Raw genomic sequence first — 16,160 nt, forward strand, 5'->3', positions numbered from 1 at the left:
TGTATTCACCCTACTTCGTCTTTCCTTCATGTAGGTGCACGATATAGCCAATCAAACGCACCAGGTGTTTCAGTGGGTCCTGCTCCATACCTCAGTGCCTCTCTGTCATTGGCTACCATTAGCATCTGTCACTTCCAGATGGGAACGCCAATTCTGTGAGCCCCAGCATCAAAGCGGAAAACGCTTTCCTCTGCCATTACCATTGCCATTTGCCACACGGCGTGCTGCTGCGCTGTAGTGGCAACCGGCCTTAAGGTGCCACTCATCACCGTGAAGGAAGCCGCAGCCGCAGCTACCCTGCACCCGCTCTGCTCTGGCGTCCATGGGTCACCCACCCTTCCTCTGGCAACTGGCTCAGGGTTGTGGCAACAACCATCTCTGTAGCAGCAGTGTGGCTGCTCACACTGGGGCAATGCACCATCTCCTCCCATACTGCAAAGTACGCGTACCTCCCTATTTCCCCAAATAGCTGTCATCATCGTCACAGCCAGCAGCAGCAGCAGCATCATTAACTAGTTGTAGTTATAGTAATAGTACTAGTAATCCTGTGGCTAGCGGCAGCTCCCTCCCCTGTCTTTTTAGTGAATGACGTCAGGTTAGTGACACTACACTGCAATTATAATACTCAGTAATTGTGGACGCCTTTGAGGAGCGGATCTCATTCACTAGGATCGAGAGTCCAGCAGGACGGTACCAAGACCCTGTAGGGTTTCTGAGAGCATGCCTTCCTATTCTGAAAATGGAGCTTCTCAAGGTCGTTAATGATCCTTAGTATCCCACCATTAAATGCAGCACTGTGCTGTGCATCGAACTTTGCGTCCCCCCAAACAGACCACTGGCACTGAAGACACAAGCCTTCACTACCTTTAGGGGCAATTGCCGAGTGGTTTCGTGAGTTCACCTTGAATGCTATACTGGACTGGTTCTCATAGATGTAGGGTCGACTAAAGCACTCAGCCAAATACTAATTGCTATGGGTATGCCTGGTAGGTATGTATGTATTAATGTCAAAAGTAAAACCGACCGAGCTTGTTTTGCATGATCAATCCTTGCTTGTGAAAGAAATTACACGAAAGATCTGCATCATACATCTCGGTACAGTAGTTATCTAGATACTCGTAAGTTTTATAACTTTGATAGTATCAAGTTCCCTTTTTGAATTTGAGGCACAGAATATCTGAATATGGATTCATGTTTATGACCTGGAGAAACCAAGACAGATGAGTAGAACACGCAAGATAAACATATATTCCTCAAACCCCTTCATTTCTCACAATTTGCCGATGAACGCAACTTTCATGCGAACGTGCTGCTATTCTCAGATGAGGAAAATAAGAAAAAAGACAATTATCGTTACTGCTAAATCAGGGACATGTTATGATTCATTTCATCCCACATGACAAAAGACAGGCATAAACAGCATATTTGCTTAAGGTGTCTGAATGCCTTTTCCTCAGCCAAGTTATTAGCATCTAGCTAATCTGATCGGCAGTATCCGGGTATTTACTAGCTGACACTAATATAAGCTACATCTACTGGTATAATCGCACATCATATTTAAAAAGAGAAAAAATAAATGTTACAGAAAAACTTAAGGTGTCTGCACGGCGTTTGAAACGCGCCGAAAGTGATTCGTTTCTTCGAAATATTGTAACATAATTCGATCTAGGAATCAACAGTGATATTTCGACATTGTTTAACATGTCCCATGTTCTAAATACTCAGAAATGGAGACAAAATAATGTGATCACAGCAGCGTTTGCATCACATGGATGGGTGGGGTGAACTCTGTTTTATTCCCACAAGACTTCAAAGATACAGCAAATCCACACAAAATAAATCAGACAAGATCGCCATAGACCATACTTGTTTGCCCTTCCTCTCTGGTATATCTGCGTGGTACAGGATCATTACTAGATAGGATTAACGAATAGTAGATGTAACGTGTACAGTATTTACCTAGTATGCACACATCCCGGCTGACAGTTGCTAGAACATCCACAGTTGCCAATGCAATGCAGATTCCTCACCGAAGGAGAGAAATTCGTCAATAAGACGCATATAAATACAGGTTTCGTGGCTAATTTTACCGATTTTGTAAGAAGCGAACCTTTCAGTGCTGTTTGGACTATCGTGATGGTGTGACACTCCTAGGTAGAGAGCCTTCTAAATAATGGAATAGTGTTGTCGCAGTGTGATGCGACTTCGAGAGAATCAGCAGGGCTCTGCAACTTGGCTGCGAACATCTAGATGTAGCCTTACTCGTCAAAATAACGTAGATTCAAATGCCAAATATCGAAGATTGGAAGATACATGCGTGGTGAGAATATGTGAGGCCAAGTGATACTCTGACGAAAGAGGGGGTGAGAGGTGATCTCCACGCCTCTCCTTCTAGATATTGTGCGCAAACGTATTACTATCTCCTAAATAGTTTCACGAAGTGACTGCAATGAGAAATTTTGGGCTAATACGAAGGTTTTTATCGAGAGATATTCGGCAACAGAATATCCGCCTTTTGTTTTTCCAAAAAATATGTTAGGGTGTGATTGGAAAGAAAAAAAGGGCAATATTACTGTTGCGTTGTACATATGGGTATGAACTGTTGAATTTTTATTGGATGGATTGTTAAAGACGAGAATATGAGACGAAAATCGGTGTCATCCACGAAGGAGCAGCCCTCATACATTAAGGGTAGTTGGTGACGCACCTCCTATTAAACTGCAGTGTGAAGAGATCGAATAAAAGTTTTTTTTAATATGTCTTCATGTTTTTTAAATATATTGAGCAACTGATTTAGAACAACCAGCTGCTATTGAGGGGACTAGTCAATTTTCTCTCTATTTTGAAGTAGGCCACTGTCTGTGCTAAACCGGCAACACGTCTGTTAGCACTTCAAGTTAGGTGCAATTCATGCAGCGAGATACAACATTCTTCTGTGAGCTTTGTGTGCTAATAAATAGATGCACTTGCATTTTAATAGGTATACTAAATTTACGTTGTTGACTCGCAGATAAGTTCCTGTAAATAAAGTTAGTGTATTGCTCTGCAGCTCAAAAATTTTGACCAACAGACACCCATTATTTCAGCACATTGTTTGCAATAAGTTGACTGTATACAATAGAGAGATGTTTCGCAGCGCTGCTCCTAAACCCATCCCAATGTGACACACTGCGTCTACTGAAGTAACTATTTCTCTTTTGTGTACAGTTCATGAAGCCTTTGCTACTCGTACTCAGAGTTTTCATTGCATTAACAGTGTTGTCTTTTCACTTTTTTTGGGATTTGGAATTTTGCAAATGCAGTCGCATATTCATCTAAACTGTACAAAACAGGAAACTTCCTAATAGACTGAAAATGTTTCGCAGCACCTGCGTTATCAGTGAATGGACCTAGATTCAAGGGGCGCAGCGAATGGAAGAATAAATTTCAAGGAAAAAAGTGGCTTACTGTGAGCTAAATCCAAAACAATAACCAATAGCATATCGTTGCTCATTTACGAAATCAACCATCCAATATTGTGTTACTCTACGATGTAAACTGCATCACCGCCACACTGCTTGTATGAACTGCCCAATCACTTCCTATGTCTCGCAGCAGTGCGTGTTTCTCTGCTATGAAATCTCAGCTTTGGCATCCAGGGACTTACTGGCTGTATCCAACTTTTGTACCATAGCAGTGCCTCGTAGAGGGAGGCACATATACCGCTTTTAATCCTCCCATGCTTGCCTGATAGCCAGGCCGAACAGTTGCCACACAGTATCAGCAGAATTACCAGCTGCTGTCCTCACAACCAAGCCAAGCTATGCCTGACCCAAGCAGGGCAAAGAAGTCTTGTTTCCCTGCCTGTCTTCCCTTCCCGCTGTGCTACCATACATAGCCGTTAGTTGTGCACGCCTGCAGTGTAGTGCTATAATTAGGACTCGGAAATTGATGGTTAGTCCTTTCCTACTTGTGTATCACAAGACGAGGCCCAAAGTAATATGTATAAATATTGGCCGTTGTAGGTCGGAAAATGGTGGATTTTATTTGTCCTTTTTTTACTTTTCGGCATTTTTCTGGATTATTTGTTTTAGATATGAACGGCTTTACTTGCAGCTTCGCCTTCTTTCGACTAGTACTGGCTGTTCTCAGTTCTATCCATCATAACTCACCTCAAATATACGTTTTCTGTAATAAGCAGAACCTCTCAAAATCGAAATCCTCTTCACCTAAGAAGAAGGCTTCTATATTGCTACACCAATTAATATAAGGTTTTGGAAGTCTATATTCTGTAATCTTAGTATGTTTCATCCAAATACTACCCTAGTTATACATCTACATCTACATATATATACTACTAGCCACCAATCAGTGTGTGGTGGATGGCACTACTCACGCCAATAGGTTAAGTGCCTGTCAATCAAAAGGAAATGGGGGTGACATGGAAAAGCACTTAACAGAACAATAGGTTACCTCAGACCCGAAAGTGTACTTGTAGCAGCAAGGGGTAGGGAGTTTCCTGAGGGGGGAGGGGAGTGGGAGAGTGTAGGGGGGGGGGGGGCAATTGGTTAAGTGCAGCAACCCGGAAAACCACTTAACAGAACGATAGGCTAAGGACCTGTAAATCAAAGGAGAACAATAGGTTAAGTAACTGTCAATCAAAGGAGAACAATAGGTTTGCCCCTGAGTGCATACCTGCCCATGATGTAGGTAACCCGCACTAACAAAATGGACTCATTCTCTCCTAGCCCCACTACTTGTGTGTTGTTCTTAGCGTAAGTTAGATTAAGTATTGTGTAAGCCTAGGGACTGGTGACCTCAGCAGTTTGGTTCCCATAGGAATTTACCACAAATTTCCCAATTTCTAGGAACTATATTTCCTAATTATGTAATTATGTAAATACTCTGCTGCAAATAGGAGGTGTTCTCTTGCTGCAAAATTTTCGCATTTGTGCTCACCTTGATGTGTAGGGATCAACTGAGCTAGTGCACAATGCCACCACCAGAGAATATCCCACCCAACTCTCCTACCTCTCTATCCTTCCATATCCCATCTGGAAATTAATGAGAAAAGATTCAGTCTGGGATGGAGTGAAGGATCTCATGATATGAAATTGAAATCAGTGTCGATTACATAGCAGAGGATATACTGTTTGCGTATAGAATTTAATTTTCAGAAGTTGGTTCTCTTTATTTGGAAAGGAAAGTTCTATCCAGCAACTACTTGTCCTAATTACATAAATGCACTGCAGCAGATTGTAGGTATTGCCTTGTTGAAATATTTTTTTGTTTGTGCTCACCTTCACAAGCAGGGGTCGACTGAGTTTGTGTACAATGCCCCAACTATAGGATGTTCTACCACCACCATCCTCTCGCCACCTCCCTCCCCACACCTCCCAAAGAAAACTGGCAGGTAAAAGACTCAGTCTGTGCTCGTCAGGAAGGATCTCACAACACAAAATTCAAATAAATGTCAGTAATATATTGATGCATATTCTTTGTTTAATCAGTTTGTGGGAGACAGGGCTCCTCCACTTGGATAGAGCTCACATCTGCATCACCCATACCCACTTCTCATGACCTAATAATGGGAAGCATCGGGGAATGTAATGTGATGATGTATAGCAGCCTCCATTTGGGGTCTCACGCATGTGTGCATGTCGTCCAGGCACCGTCATGGAGATCAAAACCCACCCAGTGTCTGGAGTTATAGATCACAATACTAAATACCAGCGACCAAGAACTGGATGTTGGCCTCCTTTGATCATAGTTGATTCGGAAACACCAGACTGCCGGCACTCCAGACTGCCTTCCTGTCTCTGTCTCCTTCAAGAGGCTACTTCCTGTTTGTGTCTGTGAACCAATGTCTCCAAACATACATACAGATGTTTTCATCTCTTCTGAGAATACTATGTTCCACATGCTGGCCCATTTGAATGGTCAGAGGTTAGAGAGACTGTGACCAAGCAGTCCATCGACCAAATTACATGGGGGGAATAATCGTCCAGCACATACACCAATCACATTGTATCTTCTCACTTAACACACACGCCTGCATCTGTCAGTCCTTCACTAGCCAGTCATTCAGAGAGCACTGCTGCCGGAACTTGTCCTCACAGCTGAGGGCAAGAGCCGGCAGGTCAGAGCATTCCTTGTAACTGCTTGCCTGTCATAGGCTTACCTAAGCCACGACTTCCAGTCAACCAAAGCCTTGTAACACCTCGTGCCACCTGCCATTGCGAAACGCAGGCCAAGCAGGTGCAGCTTGGACATATAGTTCTAATTGCGGTTCCACCTCAACACATATTCTCCCCAGTTTAAATAATCCACTTTATCCAATCCGAGACAGGGATATTGTTGACCAAACACCTCGAAATTCTCGCACAAAATGTAGATGTATCCGTTTTATATGAGTTATTTTCGAAGACAGAGGAAATTGGGGGATACATGCGTTTTCACATTGCTATAGTATTGTTACGTTTTGTGAAAATCCTGTAACATTGTGGCATAGATTGTTTCCTCAAAGTATTCTCTCATCAGGTATAAAATGTCTCTTCTAATCAGCTTAATATCTGTTAGATCCTGCATCACACAACTCGATTATTTAACTCATTTTTGGTTCATGACAGTTCTGAGACCATGGTCTAACTCTGCCACAGGATGCTTCTTCGCTTTCGAACACTCTTTTAGTAACCAAATGTTGTGTCACAAAGTCTCTTAAGTTGACAGCGCAGAGAAGTTGTAAATATCCAATTTGTGCCACATGTTACTTTAAATTCAGTAATAAAGATGATTTTATTACGGTTGTTATCTTCCTGTGTAGGTGGTACATTTCGCATAAGCACCATGAAGATAAGATATGAGAAATTAGTGCTCATATGGAGGTATATAGGAAGTCTTTTTCCATCACTCTATTTGCAAGTGGAATAGGAGATGGAATGGCTAATGGTGGTACAGAGTACTTTCTTCCACACATTTTATAATGACTTGCAAAGTAAGCATATAGATCTAAACGTAAATTTAGTCTACTTATTAAGATGTTACTCCATACTTTTATAGGCACACAAAACTCAAAAAAGAATGTTGTCTCGTATTTATCAAGAATACAAAAGACAGATCTTCTGCTGCTGATGGTCTCTCAATAAAAATATTCATATTAGCTGCCAATTTTCTCTTAGCACTCAGTTCACTAGACATATGTGAGAGGTTGCAATATATTTGCCCACAACACTTAGAAGGTGCGGTATAGAGCTCACCTCAGAAAGCCCCTTTCGACAGAGAATCACATATCTGCTGTATTCTCACGAATCTTACAGTCTTCGATATACAGCATTTGAATCCACATGATTTCCATGAGTAAGTGATGTGCCTCACTAAGTCACAGACTCCTGCTTAAACTTCTCGAAATCTGTCTGCGTTCCAACAGCAATTCCATTAGTTAGAAGGCTGTCTAGTCCTCCGCCTGTAACTGATTAGGTAGAGACTGTCACAACGACAAAAACAGCAAAATAACTTACAGGAAGAAATGCACAACCATGCAGAATATACACGGAACGCACAATCAAATTCAGAAGCACACCCACAATTCAATTCGCAAATATCGAAAGACGGTCTATTAACATCACCCACTACATGTCCTGGTCTCCTTTTTTGTTTCCTATGATTACTATATTAAAAACATGACAGTGTGACAGTATCAGAGACTTCACTGATGGCAAAGTTCCTCCCTCCCTCTCTCTCTCTCTCTCTCTCTCTCTCTCTCTCTCTCTCTCTCTCTCTCCCCATTCCTCTTTACCTCTCTCTATCTCCTCGTTATTTTTATAACATCCAATGGAGTAAAACTTCACACTTTAAAAACTTCGCTGATGTCAAATGTTAGATAACTTGATAAGATATTACCATATCTGTCTCTTTGGTATATCAGCAATAAATACTGTCTGTGTGTTGACTTCGAGCCTATGTTGTGATCCTATTAAACGCCCACGTGTTGGTCCATTAGAGTGAGTGGCCAGTGATCGAAGTCTCGAATTCCCTTGCACAGACCTGTGTAAAGTTTTGTCACCTGTACTTATGCAACAGACCAATAGAGCACGCATATTATGCACCATCAGTTGTCAATCCCATGAGTGGAGGAACGGAATGATATTTCATGCACCCAGGTGAGCGTGTAAGTACCCTCATCCCTCCACATTTTCTTTCGTATTTTCATCAGTTTTGCGTATTTTCCATCAATTTTTGTAACTTAACCAGGTTTTCCGTAATTTTAGCGCATCTTACTCAATTACTTGTGATGCAAACCACCATTCTCGACGAGTTCTCATGTCAACAAAACATATCATAGCGTCGATCTCGTGATGCTGTCAGCCAACGACATTGCAAAATGGTTCTCAGTTTCTATATCACTACTAAACCGCCGCCTCCACTACTTTGTGGATCAGATGACACAAACACTGTTTCTTAGTGTTAGAAATAACCATCAGCAAAAAGGAAGTATGAAAGATACGTTCCTTAGCTGAAACATTTTACAAACTGGTAAGATTTTATTACGATTCGCCATCTCCCCCTATGTGGATAAAAGTCACTAAGTATTCTCGCATTATGGGATAAAGTCGGAGATTCAAAGATAACTCTAGATGGCCTCTCCCTAGGCATCTCGTAGCTCTTCCTCTGTCTTTAACCAACCCTCCATGCAACATTGTCTCCAATTTTATTTTTAACTTTTCAGAAGTAGGAGGGTATTATACTCGCTAAATTCAACGTCTTGAGAAGGAACAGAGCGAGTTGAGTTCCACATAATCAACACACTTCAATATATTGCTTTTTCAAATAATATAACGTGTGTTCCAAACTTGTACTGACTCATGATAGTGATATAGGCTGGTATTCTCATTCCAGTACTGTAACTGTCGTTCTGTGAAGACTGTTCTGTACCAATCTTACATCATCACCCATATAGTTACACATGAACTCTCTATATGTTTGCATGCTGAGGAGTTTAGCACTCCTCACTGGTGTATTGTAGATATAAGCCTGATACATTTGAGTGTGTTGAGGTGATATAATACGTGATTAAGAAGAAGAAGAAGCAGAAATGTATTATTTATGCACAATAGAGCTCCAGATGGAAGGAGTTGGAAACATTTTATATAAGTCATATGTGTTATTAATTCTGTAGAACTGTTGTGGGGTTTGGATTCCCTAACAATAAGGTACTGGGAAGGCAGAAATGATTTTAGATCATAAACACACACTCCTAGAGCTGTATGATTCTGCACTTGAGCATGCTTTAATGTAAAAGTAGTGCAGTTTCCGATACGTTATATGTGTAGAATGAAATGCTGTTAATACTCCAATGCAGGAAATATATTTCCAACACATGATATGCATTCACCCTGCAGTTTTTCTAGCCCACATTCTACTGTGCAAAATTTTGAGATCATAAAACTATAACTTCTACACCAAAGAAAAAATAAGAAACATAGATTCTTTCTGGTGCATGTACTGTATAGCTTTCCAGAGGTATAGAGCAGCCACTATTTTCATCCAATTACAGTTTGGAAATGATGCTATGCACACAATAGTCTTATTAAATGACAGCCAACAATGGAAATTAAATGAAACAGCGACGACTTATGAGGACATAGACAAACGCATAGCAGTGGTGTTTGACATGTGAAATTACAAACCATGCTGCTAGGAGTGCTTAAACAGAACACAGTCCCTTCCACACACGACATTGGTGAAGCAAACATATACACCGGGATTGCAGTATCTGACAAACCCTTGTCACTAACTTATAATCACGGTATTTATGAAACTAAAGACTTGATTTATGTCCAAGAGATGGCAGGGGAACGGAGTACTTCGCATACATCTTCTTTCATCTAACAGGGGGTGCTGAAATAGTTTCTCCATCAGTTTGGTGGGTATGATTCATCACACATACGTTAGTCGTCCTCTGCTGACTGTGGTACAGAGAGGTTTTCTATTAACAATCGCAGGTTGGTAGCGCTCTAAGTCACACACAGCACGCATAAACCTATACGAGTTGAACACAGGTTACACCAAGCAACTGTTACGAACTGAGAGAACAGCGGAATAAATGGTTAAATGTGTGATAAGTGTTCTGCTGCAAAATCTCCCTGTCTCTAGAATGCAATATCAGCCCACCATTAAATCATACATCATTACAACCACTCTCAACCGATTATTCCATCTACTTTGTATCATCCTGTAATGATGCAGATCCATGTCAATTTAGCGGCGGATGGTTGTTCCAGGAAAGCATCAAAAACAGCAGTCAACTTTTTTGTATCCCTATTACCTGAACATTTATGCAGCAGAATATTGACAAAAACTATGCTGCAACTGTTCTGTAAGGTATTTGTTAACTGACACTGTACAATTGTGATTATCAGAGACTACAGCGAAGCATATTCAGGCCATCTTATCGCTGTCCACAACAAATGACTGTTTCCCTGGTCCCCAGCGCTTCCAAGTCAACTTCTTCTCGTGTTCCTCTTGCTGGGCAGTTACAGTATTGGAATGAGAATACCGGTCTATATCACTAGCGTCAGTCAGTAAAAGTTCTGAGCACGTGTTATACTCCTTGCAAAAGTGTATTGATATGTGGAACTCAGCTCGTTCTGTTCCTTCACGAGACATTGAATGCAGCGGGTATAGTACCCTCCTACTTCTGAACAGTTAAAAACAAACTCGGAAACAATGTTGGTTAAAGACAGAAGAAGAGTTACGAGATGCCTAGAGAGAGGCAATCTAGAGTGTTGCTCGTGGTCCTTAGCCGATAGGCCCAATGAAGGGGTAGCTCATTTCGAAATAGAGGTTAGAGTGCCCTTCGAATCTCCAACTTTATCCCACAAATACGAGAATACGTAGTGACTTATCCACATAGAGGGAGATGACAAATCGTAACAAAATCTTATCCAATTTGTAATGTGTTTCAGCTAAGGGATGTAGTTTTTGCATGTCCTCTTTGATGATGTTATTTCCTATACTGAGAAACAGTATTTCTGTCATGTGATATAAGCAGTGTAACAAGGTTTGCAACATGTTCACGTGTATGCGACTCTCGCAGAGTAATCAAAGGGGTGGCTTAGCAGCAATACAGAAGTTGAGAACCATGCTGCAATGTCATTGGCTGACAGCGTCATCAGCTCGACATGAGACTTTTTGTTGACATGACAACTCAGAGAGTGGTGGTCTGGACCTCAAGTAATTGAGTAAAATGCATTGAAATTATGGGAAACCTGGTAAAGTTACAAAAATTAATGGAAAATGAGTAAACCTGATGAACATACGATAAACAATCTGGAGGGATGAGTATACTTATATGCTCTCCTGAGTGTATGACAGTCCTTCCATATCTCTACTGGTGTGACTGAAAGTGATAGTGCACAATACATGTGCTCTATGGGTTTACATCATGGAGAATACCCCTTGTTCCACATTTGTAGGTCATAAATATGAAAGGCGCAGTGTCGAAAGATTTGATGGTCAGGATGACTACCACATAGGACACTGAAATAGCTATCACATACTTGGCTGCAATTTGCACCACCAATGTGAGGAATCAATTCTCTGGGTCTCTTCAAAAACAGAATACTGAGACACCTGCTACCCCATCACTGTGGAAGGTGGGATTACATGTAGAGGTCATCATCCTTGGGCAGCTGTTTGTAAATACTCCACAATACCGCAAACTCTTCCAGGTTCCATATATTGGGGTATCTTCCTCATTTTTGTCGGTAAGGAACACCATCCTTGTTTTTAACACGTTCACTGCCACTGTAATTGGCCTTGCTTTGCCACGTAACCAATATTTTTCTTAATAGAATCTGAAAATATATTGCTAAAAGTAATATAACATGTATTTATTTTATAAGTACACAATCAAATTTACTCTCGTGAATCAAAGTTGTTTTGGGGCGCACTAAGGCGTCAGTGGCATATCAGGCCATATTCTGTAGCGGGTGGCCGTGGACGCGCCAATGCGTCTAGTGTATTGTTCCTGGTTAGTGTGACAGTTTAGGTTACTACAATTTCATTTTATATTCATAAATGAAACGAAACATCCTACTGACAAACGACATATTTATTGGACAAAAAATATAGTAGAAACATTCAAATACAAACACAAGATCTCGAAGAAACTTCTGAAATAAAATGTATGTCAAATCTAAGAAAAATACAATCTAGAGCTTTATCCATTACACTCTCAAACAAATAAAATAAATACAAAGTTTACGAATAGTACCGACACATAACTGTCGAAAAATAAATGAGCAACGAAAGTGCTATCTGCCTTTAGAGGTGGTGAATAACACAACAATTCAAACAATATCCTGCTTTATTTGGGCAATCTAGGCACTCGTAAATCGTGTCTGTTCGTTGTCCACGGCTGGCGCATGATCTGCACTTTTTTCGCGGTGTTTTTGATTTTCCATTTGATTCTCGTTTTACCACAACATGTTGGGGATTTCTGACTGGCCGTTCTACCTGCTTTCGTGGCAATAGTGCTCTTATAATACTGAGTCTAAATTCTTGGAGGGGCATTTTTGTGCCACAATATTTATTGTGTAGGGCATGTGCGTTTGTCAGTATCATTTCCACAACGTGGATAAAAAGTTTCTTGTACCAGCGTATGGTTTTGCGTTCCGAGAGGTAATATGATAACATCTGATCGTGCCGATCAACTCCCGCCATAAATTTATTGTAGTTTACAATGGCCAAGGGCTTAGATTTCTTCTCCTTTCTTTTGGTTTCAACCTCAACCATTTCATTTGTAAATGCATTAGAAATGTAGCAAACCTCCCTCTTATCACGCCACTTACCTATCATAACTCCTTCCGCAAATCTGGCAACGGCTTCACCTTTTCGTAGTTTTGCTTCCTGTATTTCCTTGGGTGTATCCTTCCTATTCGCCCTCAGAGTTCCCGTGCAGTGGGTCTTCTTATCCAGGAGCAGCTTTGCCAATGCGAAGCTGTTATAGTAATTGTCCATGTACACATGGTGACCAGCATTCAACTTTTCATCTAGTAAATGAAGAACAATTTTTTGCGCATGGCCTCTTCCTCCTAAATCGTCCAGCATGCCAGTGTATACCGCGAATTTTAGGACCATTCCAGTGGGAGTTGTCAAAATATATAGCTTTATGCCATATTTGTGCTTTTTGTTTTTGATGTATTGGCGGAAAAGTAATCGTCCACGCCAAAGGATCATTGATTCGTCCAGAGACAGTTCCCGTCCAGGGTAGTAAACTTGGCACATCCTTTCATTGAAAAAATTGATAACGGGACGTATTTTATACAACCTGTCGGATGGTGTTGGTTTGCCCTGTTTTGGATTTTCAGAAAAGTGTAATGCACGTAGTATTAGCAGAAAACGATTTCGTGAAATACTATCGGCAATTCCTTTCACGTTGAATAAAGCGTCCTTTTTCCAATAGTCCTGCAAATTCCTCATCTTTACATTTCCCATGTGCAGGAAAACTCCCAAGAACACTAACAATTCGCCAACAGTCACATCTTTCCAACAGTTTATTCGTGATTGTCCTTTGGTTCCCGCAGAAAGGAATAATTCAATCGCGTTTCGATTTGTTTCTTCTACAACTGTCAATAGAAATTCGTCCGTCAGCAAAAGACGAAAATAATCTAAGGGAGTGTTTTCCGTCGGTTGAATAAGCAGTCCCTCATTTTGTATAAATGGGCAATTTATCATTCCAACTGGCTCTCTTTCCCACGCAACAGTTGTATCAGCTGCGTTATCTCTTGTTACCACTCCTTCTGCCATTTCCCTGTCGCTAGGATTCACAGCCATTTCTACAGTCTCATCTAAAACAAACTCGGCTCCGTCAGACTCTTCACTGGATTCCACGCCGTCCTCCTCACTGGCCAGTTCCGTTTCCGAATCGCTTTCTTCTAATATTCGTAATAATTCCGCATCCGTTAGTTTTTGTACGTTTCTTGTGTCCTGTGTTTTACGTTTCTTAGGTTCTGAAGGGCCCGCCGTGTCACGATTGTCTTCCATTTTCAGTCCCACAACAGAGAAAAACTGTAGGGAAAACACACGAACCGCACCCGCAAAAATTGAAAACAATACGTTCTTAGAGTGCCTGCGCAATGAACCACACCGAATGGCTGTGCCCGACTAAACTGTGGCGCTGAGAAACAGCTGAGTGTCTCGCCGCGCAGGCGCGTCGACGGCATATGCACTAGTATCGGCCGGACGCGCTGGTGCGCCGATGGCAGTGAACGTGTTAATGTCACCTGTCCTTGTGTCGTGAGAGCAGACTAACTTACACCATGCAATAATCTGCATTTAGAATCAGACAATGGATTGAAATGTATTAATGCTGCTTAGCCGGCCGACCGAAGTGGCCAAGTGGTTCTAGGCGCTACAGTCCGGAACCGCGCGACCACTAGGTTCGAATCCTGCCTCGGGCATGGATGTGTGTGATGTCCTTAGGTTAGTTAGGTTTAAGTAGTTCTAAGTTACTTATGACCTCAGCAGTTGAGTCTCATAGTGCTCAGAGCCATTTGAATTTGAATGCTGCTTAGCACTTGACAGACTTCAAAGTCATGGCAGAAAAATAAAATGTATGGGGGTGTACAAAGCAGAAAAACAATGTATCAACTTGCTTGTGAAAGAACGACACAGTAACCATCTCTTGTGATTGATAGTCTGAGCAATATGGTCCTACTACAGTATGGGTAACAAAAATTTACACAGGTCTATGGAAGCGACTTTGAGACTTCGATCACTGGCCACCCACTCCACATGTAATAGGGTCTCCACATATGCTCGAAGTCAACACACAGTCAGTATTTATTTCTGGTGTATCAAAGAGACAGATGTAATATCCTATCATGTTCTCTAACAATTGACATCAGCGAAGTTTTTAAAGTGTGCAGAGAGGGAGAGGGGATTCAGCAGGAGTCTGACTTTGTGAGGCACATCACTTATGTGAATTCAAATTCTGTATATCGAAGACTAAGATTCGCGAGAATACAGCAGATAAGAGATTCTCTGTCGAAAGGGGCTTTGAGAGGTGAGCTCTATAGCGCGACTTCTAAGGGTTGTGGGCAAATATATTGCAACCTCTCACATATGTCTAGTGAACCAAGTGCAAAGAGAAAATTAGCAGCTAATATGAATATTTTTATTGAGAGACCATCGGCAGCAGAAGATCTGTATTTTTTATTCTTGATAAATGGGAGAAAACATTCTTTTTTGAGTTTTGAGTGCCTATAAAAGAATGGAGTACCATCTCAATAAGTAGACTAAATTTACATTCAGATCTGTATGCTTACTTTGCAAATCATTATACATTGTGTGGTGGAGAGTACTCTGTACCACCACTAGTCATTCCATCTCCTATTCCACTTGCAAACAGAGTGACGGAGAAACACTATATGCCTCCACATGAGCACTAATTTCTCACATCTTATCTTCATGGTGCTTATGCGAAATGTCCCACCGACACAGGGAGATGACAACCGTAATAAAATCATCTTCGTTACCGAATTTAAAGCAATGTGTAGTACAAACTGGATATTTAGTACTCTGTGCTGACAATTTAAGAGACTGTTTGTGACAACATTTGGTTACTAAAAGAGTGTTCGAACGTGAGGAAGCATCCTGTGACAGAGTTAGACCATGGTCTCAGCAGTCAGTCATGAGCCAAAAATGAGTTTAATAATCTAGTCCTGTGATGCAGGATGTAACAGATATTAAGCTGATTGGAAGAGACATTTTTTACCTGATAAGAGAATACTTAGAGGAAATATAATCTATGCCACACTGTTACAGGATTTTCACAAAAGTGACAATACTATAGCGATGTGAAAACTCATGTATCCTCCAAATTTCTTCTGTCTTCGAAAATAACTCTAATAAAAGGGATTCATCTACTCGTACATTTTGTATGAGAAATTCTAGGTGTATTGTCAACAAAATCCCTGTCTCGGATTGGATAAAGTGGATTATTTAACTGTAATGGATCCGTGTTGAGGTGGAACTGCAATTAGAGCTATGTGTCCACGCTGTACCTTCTTGGCCTGCAGTGCGGCATGGCAGGTGGCACGAGTGGATACGAAGCTTTGGTTAACTGGAAGTCATGGCTTAGCTAAGCCTGTGACAGGCAGTTACAAGGAATTCTCTGA

The sequence above is a fragment of the Schistocerca americana genome, chromosome 4, assembly GCF_021461395.2.
Source record: "Schistocerca americana isolate TAMUIC-IGC-003095 chromosome 4, iqSchAmer2.1, whole genome shotgun sequence".
NCBI lineage: Eukaryota > Metazoa > Arthropoda > Insecta > Orthoptera > Acrididae > Schistocerca > Schistocerca americana.